The sequence below is a fragment of the Leopardus geoffroyi genome, chromosome B1 (assembly GCF_018350155.1).
Source record: "Leopardus geoffroyi isolate Oge1 chromosome B1, O.geoffroyi_Oge1_pat1.0, whole genome shotgun sequence".
Taxonomy (NCBI): domain Eukaryota; kingdom Metazoa; phylum Chordata; class Mammalia; order Carnivora; family Felidae; genus Leopardus; species Leopardus geoffroyi.
In genome coordinates this window covers 107,132,633-107,142,729 of record NC_059327.1, presented here as the reverse complement: position 1 = coordinate 107,142,729, position 10,097 = coordinate 107,132,633, and the positions used below count along the sequence as shown (strand labels likewise).

Here is a 10,097-nt window from a genome sequence, read left to right as displayed (position 1 = left end):
AGATATTTTAATCAGGGCTTTTGGTTACTATGTGCCCCTATTGCATCTGGTTAATATCTCTCTTCCCAATTTTATGGTATCCTTTGTGTTGCAATATTATTGTATACACTATTTCCAAAATGTATGTTTGTGTGTGTGATCACAGTAATTTGTTTATTTTTTTTTTTACTTTAGAAAGAGAGAGGAGCACAAGCAGGGGAGAGGGGCAAAGGGAGAGAGAAAGAATCTGGAGCCTGCTGCTGAGCTTGATCCCATGAACCTGGGATCATGGTTTGAGCCAAAATCCAGTTGATGCTCACTGACTGAGCCACCCAAGAATCCCAACAGTAAAAAATTTTTTAGAAGTTTACTTTACTTTATTTTTTAAATAATACATACATACATACATACATACATACATACATACATTTTTATTTGAGTAGAGTTGACAAACAATGCTACATTAGTTTTGGGTGTACAACATAGTGATTTAACTTCAGTATGTATTATGCTATATGCCCACCCCAACTGTAGCTACCATCTGTCACCATACACTGATACTATAATACATCAACAATATTCCTTCTGCTGTGCCTTTTATTCCTGTGACTTATTCATTCCATAACTGGAAGCCTGTATTTATCATTTACCTGCATGCATTTTCCTCATCTCCACTTTCCCTCTGGAATCCATCGGTTTGTTTTCTATATTTATAGGTCTGATTCTGACTTTTGTTTTGCTTTTTAGATTCCATATATGAATGAAATCCTATGGTATTTATCTTTCTCAGTCTGACTTATTTCACTTAGCAAAATACCCTCCAGGTCCATCTGTGTTGCTACACATGGCAAGATTTCATCCCTCTTTATGGTTGAATACTGTTCCTACTGTGGGGTGTGTGTGTGTGTGTGTGTGTGTGTGTGTGTGTATGTACACATTTGGCATCTTCTTTATCCATTCATCTATTAATGGACATTTAGATTGCTTCCATATCTTGATTATTGTAAGTGATGATGCAATAAACATGGGGGTGCATCTATCTTTTCAAGTTAGTGTTTTCATTTTCTTTGAATAAATAACCAGGAGTGGAATAACTGGATCATACGGTATTTCTATACTTAATTTTTGGAGGAAGTTCCACACTGTTTTCGTAGTGGCAATACCAACTTCTGTTCCCACCAGCAGTTCATTTTTATTGAGGTATAATTAATAAATAAAATTATATGTATTTAAAGTGTACAGCATGATGATTTGATATATGTATACATTGTTAAATTGTTACCAAAAAACAAGTTAATTAATATATCTTCACCTCACATAGTTATCTTTTCTTTTGAGAATGTTTAAAGTCTACTCTCAGCAAATGTCAATATCAATACAGTAATACTAAGTACAGTCACCATGCTGTACATCATATTTTCAAAACTTATTCATCTTGTAACTGAAAGCTTATACTCTTTGACTAGCTGTTATGATTTTGATAAATCAACATTTGTTAAGTAGGACCCCAGGGTGCCGGTTGGTGAGCCACAGTTCAATGAAAGATCACAAGAGGAACTGACATAGAGATATCTTAAAAGATATCTCAATATTTATTACTCACAGGTCCTGGAGGAAGTACACATGTCCCTTTAAGGGGAACATGAGGAGATTCAAGCAGGATGCAGGCAGAGAGAGTGTTCTAGGACTTGAGGTACATGGCTTTATTAGTCTCTGCTAGTGAGTGCTTTGGAGGTCCTTGGTTAAGGACAAGTTGATCAATTCAGACCAAAAGAATGGGGTTTGGGTAAGATCCACAGGGGTCTTACTTAAGAGGTGCACAAGTGATGGTAGAGACTCTTTATCACAACAGCTATTGGCCGAGTTGTATCAGGAACTTTTATTTACCTGTGAATCTGTGAGCTGTTATGTAGGACATGTGTTTGCATGAGGGCCTAAAGTCATTTTAAGGTCCTTCTCAGGCCACTTGGCCAAACAAAATGAATGCTGAGACAGCAATACCATGGAGTAGTGTAGTTAAACTATTGACATCAACATGTCCCCATTTCCTTTAACCCCACCCAGTCCCTGACAATCACCATTCTACTCTTTGCGTCTAGAGTTTGACCTTTTTATTCTTTTTGTAAGATTCTACATAGAAGTGATACCATACGGTATTTGTCTTTCTCCGTCTGGCTTATATTACTTAGCATAATGCTCTCAAAGTATATCCATGTTGTCACAGCTGGCAAGATTTCATACTTTTTTATGGGTAAATACTATTCCATTGCAGTTATATGTCACATTTTTGTTTTCCCATTTATCTGTTGGTGGACACTTAGATAGTTTCCATATCTTGGTTATTGTGAATAATTATTCAGTGAATATGGGAGGGCAGATATCTCTTCAAAGTTATATATATTTTTTTATTTCTTCAGCTATATACCAGTGAGTAGAATTGCCAGATCATATGATAGCTCTATTTTAATCCTAATTTTCTTCACATCCTCATCAGCACTTGTCCTTGTCTTTTTGAGACTAGCCATCCTAATTGGTATGAGATGATATCTCATTGTTTAGATTTACATTTCCCTGATGATTAGTGATGTTGTCATCTTTCATATAGTTGTTGACCACTTGATATCTTCTTTAGAAAAAATGTCTATTCAAGTTCTTTGCTCATTTTTTTAAATGATTATTTTTTAGAGAGAGAAAGAGCATGGGGGGAGGGGCAGAGAGAAAGGGAGACAGAGAATCCCAAGCAGGCCTCACACTGTCAGCACAGAGCCAGAAGTAGGGCCTGAACCATTGTGAGATCATGACCTGAGCTGAAATCAAGAGTCAGACACTTAATTGAGTTAGCCAGATGCCCCAAGCTTTTTACTCATTTTTTAAATTGGTTTTGTGTTTTGTTCTATTGAGTTGTGAGTTGTATAGATATTTCACATATTAAATTATTGTCAGATAAAGGGTCAGCAAATATTTTGTCATTCCGTAGGTTACCTTTTTATTTTGTTGGTTGTTTCCTTTGCTGTGCAGAAGCTTTTTAATTGATGTAGTTCCAGTTACCTTTTGCTTTTATTGCTTGTGCTTTTTGTGTCATATCCAAAGAGTTTTTGCCAAGACCAATGTCAAAGGGCTTTTACCCATGTTCTTTTCTAGGACTTTTACAGTTTCAGATCTTACATTTAAGTCTTTAATCTATTTTGATTTAATTTTTGTAAAAATTCTTATTCCTCCAATATAGATTTTTAATATGCTGCCCACTTACCTGGATTCAGCTTCATAAAAGCTAAAAGAAGAGATGGATTAAATGGAACTAGAATTGTATGATGAAATAAAAGACCAGAGGTTTAGTTAATAAGTCAAATGGAGGGTAGTATGTGAGGAAGAAGAATATCACTGCCTATTAGTGGAAAATGAGAAAAAAAAAGAGAGAAGCCACCTAGATTACATAAGCTTTAGAGGAAAACAATTTCTTAATTTGTTTGCACTGCCAGAACAAAATACCACAGACTAGGTGGCTCATAAACAACAAATATGTATTTCATACAGATCTGGAGACTAAAAGTCCAAGATCATGATGCCAGCATGATTCTAGTGAGGGCTCTCTTCCCTGTTTTATACTTCTCATCGTATCCTAACATGGCAGAAAGGGTGAGGGTGTTCTCCAGGTTCTCATTTATAAAAGCACTAATTTCACTCTTGAAGGTTCCATTCTCATGACCTAGGCACTCTCTAAAGGCTCACCTCTTAATTCCTTCACATGGGACATTAGGTTTAAAAATACGAATTTTGGGTAACATCAACAATGAGTCTACAGGAATAAAGGGATCAATTTTTTTTATTGTTCTGTTTTTTCTCAGTCATGTTCTTGAACATCTTTGTGTTGTGTTCATATGTTAAAACAGATTCTAGGAAGTTAAGAGCACCTAGGCTTATTTTTATTTTAATCACATGGAATTTCTTTCCTGTTGAATCACAAACAATCTCAAGAAAAGAAGGGACTCCAACCATTCATACATTTACTCATTCACTTATTCCTTCATCATTCTAATACTTACTGAGCATTTAATTCATGCCTAGGTATTTAATTAACAAAACAGTGAAAGATGTCTGTCCTCATAAAACTTATGCTCTGTCAGAGGGAGGGAGAACAGTATGATGAGAGTGTCAGTTATGCAGTAAGTTAAAAGCTGGTGAGAACAATAGATAAAAGACTCCTTCTGTTGCTGTGCTTTTTCTGGCCTGACAGGAGAAAATAAATCAACTTCTCTCTCAAGGGAAAGTTTTCCCAATGTTGTCACTTTTTCTCTTCAACAGATGGTTGCTACTGAGTGTGAAGTCCTTCTCTCTAAAACTTCCAAAGTGCATTTAACATAGATTAACCCATTTTCTAAAAAAAAGGTGCAAATTCTGCAATTTTTTCAAATCCATTGTTGACTTCCATATATACAAAGCTGAAAACTTTCAGAAAACACTTTATGAAAAGTTTCTCTTGACATGCTAGGGATAACGTAAATTTAGCTTTTATTTTATACTCCCCTAAATTTTGGTTATACGTGAAAGTAACTGTCACTGTACCTTACAGGGATTTGACCTTACACAAGGCAGCTGGTTAGGCAGTTTCTGTAAAACTGTCGTCATACCTGATGTGAGAGCTTGAAGCCAGAGAACAGGAGCAGGAAGTCAGGAAAGGAAGATAGAGACAGGAGACAGAAATCCGTGCTAGTTCTTATTGTCTCTGACCTTGATAGAAGATAAGAGGGACCTTCAGTATGAGGGAAAACACATATACGTGGCCCAGGATTCAAAAAAACTAAAGGAGGATGCAGGGAATATGAAATAGTTGTATGTTTATCTGTTGCATCAGAAAAACAACATTTACAGAGTACAGAAAATGGCTGCTGTTTCACTTTTGCCCTTTAAATCTCCAATAAGAATCTCTCAAAGCCAAGGCTAACAGGAAATGAATTGATAAAGATTCTAGGAAATGTTGTCTCACTTCTCCATGTTGACACATTGCAAAGCCATCAGAAATATCGTTGATGAATTTCTCCAATTTTCACAGAAATTGGTTTGTGACCAATATTCTAGGCTATATCCATAAGTTGATATCAGAAAAGTAGACTGTACTTTTTTTTTTTTTTAGTTTTTTAATTGCCATACACAGATAATCCACTTACATGAATGAATATTTCAATTTTAAATGAATTGTTTGGAATACTGGAGATGCAATATTTCTTGAATTGTGTTAATTCATTCAAAAATTCATATTCTAAATTTTTAGTTATAATTACAGTAACATGAGTTTATAATTTTTCTGAAATAAAGTTTATGTTTTTATATATCCTCATAAAAGCCCCACAAAGGTGACTGTGCTCCAACTTTTCCAATTTCTTTGTCACTTGACTAGTAATTTATAATACAGAGTTAGGTTCCTATGGGACCCTTCTTGGAATTCTTGTTTCCTGACTCACTGAACACAATATACAAGGTATCAGGGACCAGATATCCAAAGCTTGTGAATTACAGAGTGGAGTCACCTATTTAGTAACTCAAAAACAAATATTTTCTTTTTATAACAGTACTACCATTTCTTAGAGACTTATGCATTCTCCATTGGATAATGTATCAGATAATGTGCCCTTTTCTAATTAAAGGAAAGTCCTATAGCTCAAACTAGGCCAATCACAATATGATAATTCAAAAAATAATCTATCATGAAGACAACTAATGAATGGATATTAATTAACAATAGTTAATAAGAGATCAGTGATATTACTTAATATATAAATGATGCAGGATTCCTGGGTGGCTCAGTTGGTTAAGCATCTGACTTACGCTCATGTCATCATCTTATAGCTCCAAAGTTTAAGCCCTGTATGAGGCTCTGTGCTGACAGCTCAGAGCTGGAGACTACTTCCAATTCTGTGTCTCCCTCTCTCTCTCTGCCCCTCCCCTGCTGTCCCTCTCTCTCTCTTTCTCTTTCTCAAAAAATAAATAAACATTAAAATATTTTAAAAATATAATGCTTCATAAAGACCAAGCCTGCATATTCCCCTGGCAGATATATTAACTAATGCCTTATAGTTTATTTTTGCCTGTCAATACTAGAATTATAGGTGATAACAAGAGGTCAGTGCTATAACAAAATAATGGATGGCACAATAAATGAGCCTGAAAGAATAAATCCAAAGTAGCATAAAACATTGCCTTAGACATAAACAGATAGCAATCAATATCATCCAATCTGGTCAAGGAGCTGAAAACACATGTTCTTTTACAAATTTAAGCTTTTTTCCAGATGCTGTTTTGTTTCATTTGTATTCATAGAATTTGAAAGGTATTTGACAGTCACAACAATTAACATTGTAGAAATTACCATGTAGAAAAAATATATTCAGAAACTATATTGTGTTGGACTGTATTTGGAAGAAATGAAATTTAATGTAATGACCTTGTAGAACAGCAGTTTCCAAAGCGAGATTCATATGTTTGTGTAGGGACCCCCCATAATGCTTTCAGGAAGTCCATGAGATCAAAAATAACTTCATAATAATACAAAATGTCATTTGCTTTTATTTCACTGTATTAATGTGTGTGCTAAAGTTGCAAACTCAATGGTGAGTGAAACTGATGGTGCCTTAGCCTGAATCAAGACAGAGGCACCAATCTCTTCTAGTAATCAATGTGTTTTTCATCACCAAGTGCTCATGGTAAAAAAAACAAACAAATAGTTCTCATTTTCAATGAAGATGTAAAAATATTAAATATTGGCAATAGTAGGTGTGCATATTTAATATTATGAGTGAAATATGTAAAGTGAAAATATACATCAAGTATGTGATCTAAGTACAATTATTGCTTTCAGTGAAAGTATCTGTGTGATTGTTTAATTTGAGAACTGAGCTAGTTACTTTTTCAAATTAATCATAATTATGCTTGAAAAAATGACCAAGAGAGACAGGATTTATACAGGCTTAGGTATTTGGCTAAATAAACTAATTTAGCCTGAAATTTAAGAGGATAACTTCAAATATGAGCTTAAGAACAAATATTAGAATTTTGCAAAACTTGTATCTACCACTCTGAGCTTGCAATTTTGAGTGCTTAAATATTTTTCTGATGAGAACATTAACAAATGCATTTATTTTTAATTTTTATAATAAAATGTGTCAACTTTCAGACATATTTTTCATAATCTAAAAAATTAACACTTTCCAAATGACCAATATATTATGTTAAAAAATCATTTGTGGATAAAATGTCCATTCAAAATGCAAGTATGTCCAGTGGGTTTTAATGCACACACTACAAAAACCTCAGTGATAAGGTCCAAATTCCACATTGAAACAGACTTTTAAGAAACGACTACTTGTTATGTTTTGGCATAGCATCGAAGAAAAATACCTACAATTATCTGGAAAGATACACATTAAAAATATTGGAAAATATAAAATAATCCAATTTCCTCACTATTTTTTGCATTGAAATAGTATTTTCCATAAACATATTTATGTCAGTTATAACAGGTTCATTATTGTTATTTAAAAAATATTTAATATATACATATTCTTTTTTTAATGACATTTATTGTCAAATTGGTTTCCATACAACACCCAGTGCTCATCCCAAAAAATGCCCTCTTCAATTATACAGATTCTTAATATCATTCCTTACATGATAGTAAATAACCTCATATTACATACAACTAATTACCTCATTTGGGTCCTCAAAAGTTTTTTAAGTTTAAAAGAGTTTTGGGTGACTCAGTTGGTTGAGCGTCCGACTTTGGCTCAGGTCACGATCTCACAGTTCATGAGTTTGAGCCCCGCATCAGGTTCTGTGCTGACAGTTCAGAGTCTAGAGCCTGCTTCAGATTCTGTGTCTCCCTCTCTCTCTGCCCCTCCCCTGCGGGCATTCGGTCTCCCTCTCTGACAAAAATAAATAAACAAACAACAACAACAACAACAACAACAAAAATTAAAAGAGTGTTAAGCCTGAAAAGGTTGAGAACCACTGTTCTAAAGAGTAGGAATATATAATCCACATTTTCTATGTTAGTAAAACTCCTTTACGCTTTACTGGATAGTTCATTCATTTTTTTTGATAGTTTTTTTAAGTGTATTTATTTATTCTGAGAGAGGCAGTGAGAGCAGGAGCTGGGGAGGAGCAGAGAGAGAGAGAGAGAGAGAGAGAGAGAGAGAATCCCAAGCAGTCTCTGCATTGTCAGTGCAGAGGCAGACGTGGGGCTGGAACTCACAAAAATGTTAGATCATGACCTGAGCTGAAATCAAGATTGTTTTAAACAAAGGTTTATTGGGGCACCTGGATGGCTCAGTCAGTTAAGCATCTGAGTCTTGATCTGGGCTCAGATTGTGACCTGATCTCAGTTCTTGAGATCCAGCCCTGCCTTGGGTTCTGTGCTGCAATGTGGAGCCTGCTTGATGTTCTGTCTCTCCCTCTCTCTGCCCTTCCCCCGTTATATCTCTCAGTCTCTCAAAGCAAATAAATAAACTTTAAAAATAAAAAAAGTTTTTTTGAACAACTATAGTGCAATAGACATTATTGTAGGTGCTGGGGTTTTACGGAAATAAAACACATAGACCACTTTGCTGCTTTTATGGATCTTATATATTGCTATTCTTTTGTCCCTCCTTATTGGTGACCATAACCCTTACTTCTTCATCTCCTGCTAATGTCTTATTTACTCTATTCTCCTTATCTTAATATTTTAAAAAGGCATATGAAAATCCTTGAAAACATCTTGAAATTTTAAAAATAATTGAAATAAAAAGTCTTGAAGCAGAAATAGCTTTAAGCAGAGTCATACTAGTAAACAAAGTCAGTTCTTCAATTCTGATACACATTTTTAAAAATCAACTTTGTTTCACTTATCACATTTTTCAACATTGATTTTACAAATGTTTCCAGGCTTCTCTAGTTTCCATCCGCACATACCTACACACACCTTTCCAAAAGACCTGTCTTAATCAGAATAAAGTCTGAGTTGTGGAGAGTCAGTCTGTCTTGGAAATAAATATTGGACAATTTTCCCATGAGAAAAATGCATTTTAAATTTTTTTTCAACGTTTATTTATTTTTTTTGGGGACAGAGAGAGACAGAGCATGAACGGGGGAGGGGCAGAGAGAGAGGGAGACACAGAATCGGAAACAGGCTCCAGGCTCTGAGCCATCAGCCCAGAGCCTGATGCGGGGCTCGAACTCACGGACCGCGAGATCGTGACCTGGCTGAAGTCGGACGCTTAACCGACTGCGCCACCCAGGCGCCCCAGAAAAATGCATTTTAAAGAAGTGGGTGTTGGGCATCTGGGTGCTCAGTCGGTTAAGCGTCTGACTCTTGATTTCAGCTCAGGTCATGATCTCATGCTTTGTGAGTTTGAGACCAGGTGGGGCTCCTTGCTGACAGTGTGGAGCCTGCTTGGATTTCACACTCTCTGTCTCTCTCTGTCCCACCCCTGCTCGCTTGCTCTCTCCCTTTCTTTCTCTCTCTCGGGGCCTCTCAAAAATAAATAAATAAACTTAAAATAGTTATAAAATAAGGAAGTGGAGGCATTCTGGGAAGCAAGTCTAGAACTCTCCAATGGCAAAGTAAAAAGATAAAAACAGTAAGAGAAATTGGAAACAAAAAAGAATCCAAAGAAGACAGGTGACTATCTAAGACCTTGAAAATGGAGCATAATTTCAGATGCAAGATAAAGTTACAGGTGACTATCTAAGAAGACAGGTGACTATCTAAGACCTTGAAAATAGAGCATAATTTCAGATGCAAGATAAAGTTACGTTGTCAAATACTACTGAAAATCTGAGGAGGAGTGTATAAGGCTGTATATGTTGGCATAATTTAATGTAATTTGTTGGACTTGTCATTATTAATTGACCAGTTTCTTCACCTTGGCAGTAAAACCTTTTAGGAAAGGTAGTTGTGTCAAAGTGTAAATAACCTCAAGCTAGAAGACTTTAGATCCAACTCTTACTCCTCTACTCAACTTTTACAAGTTGTACGATGTGTTTCATGGTTTTTCAAAATTTGGTAATACCTATTCTCTTTATCAATTTATGAAAAGCAGATTGGTACTATTTTAAATATACTTTGTAAATATCATATAATTTTA

The 10,097-nt window shown here is 35.2% G+C and overlaps 1 long non-coding RNA gene across 1 annotated transcript; it reads left to right on the top strand.

Moving 5' to 3' along the window:
• The first annotated feature begins 1,000 nt into the window (after window positions 1–1,000).
• On the top strand, window positions 1,001–8,578 carry LOC123583111. The gene is made up of 4 exons (XR_006704738.1): window positions 1,001–1,129; window positions 1,162–1,163; window positions 5,331–5,336; window positions 8,568–8,578. It is a non-coding gene; the product is annotated as an uncharacterized LOC123583111 (long non-coding RNA).
• Window positions 8,579–10,097: the final 1,519 nt, after the last annotated feature.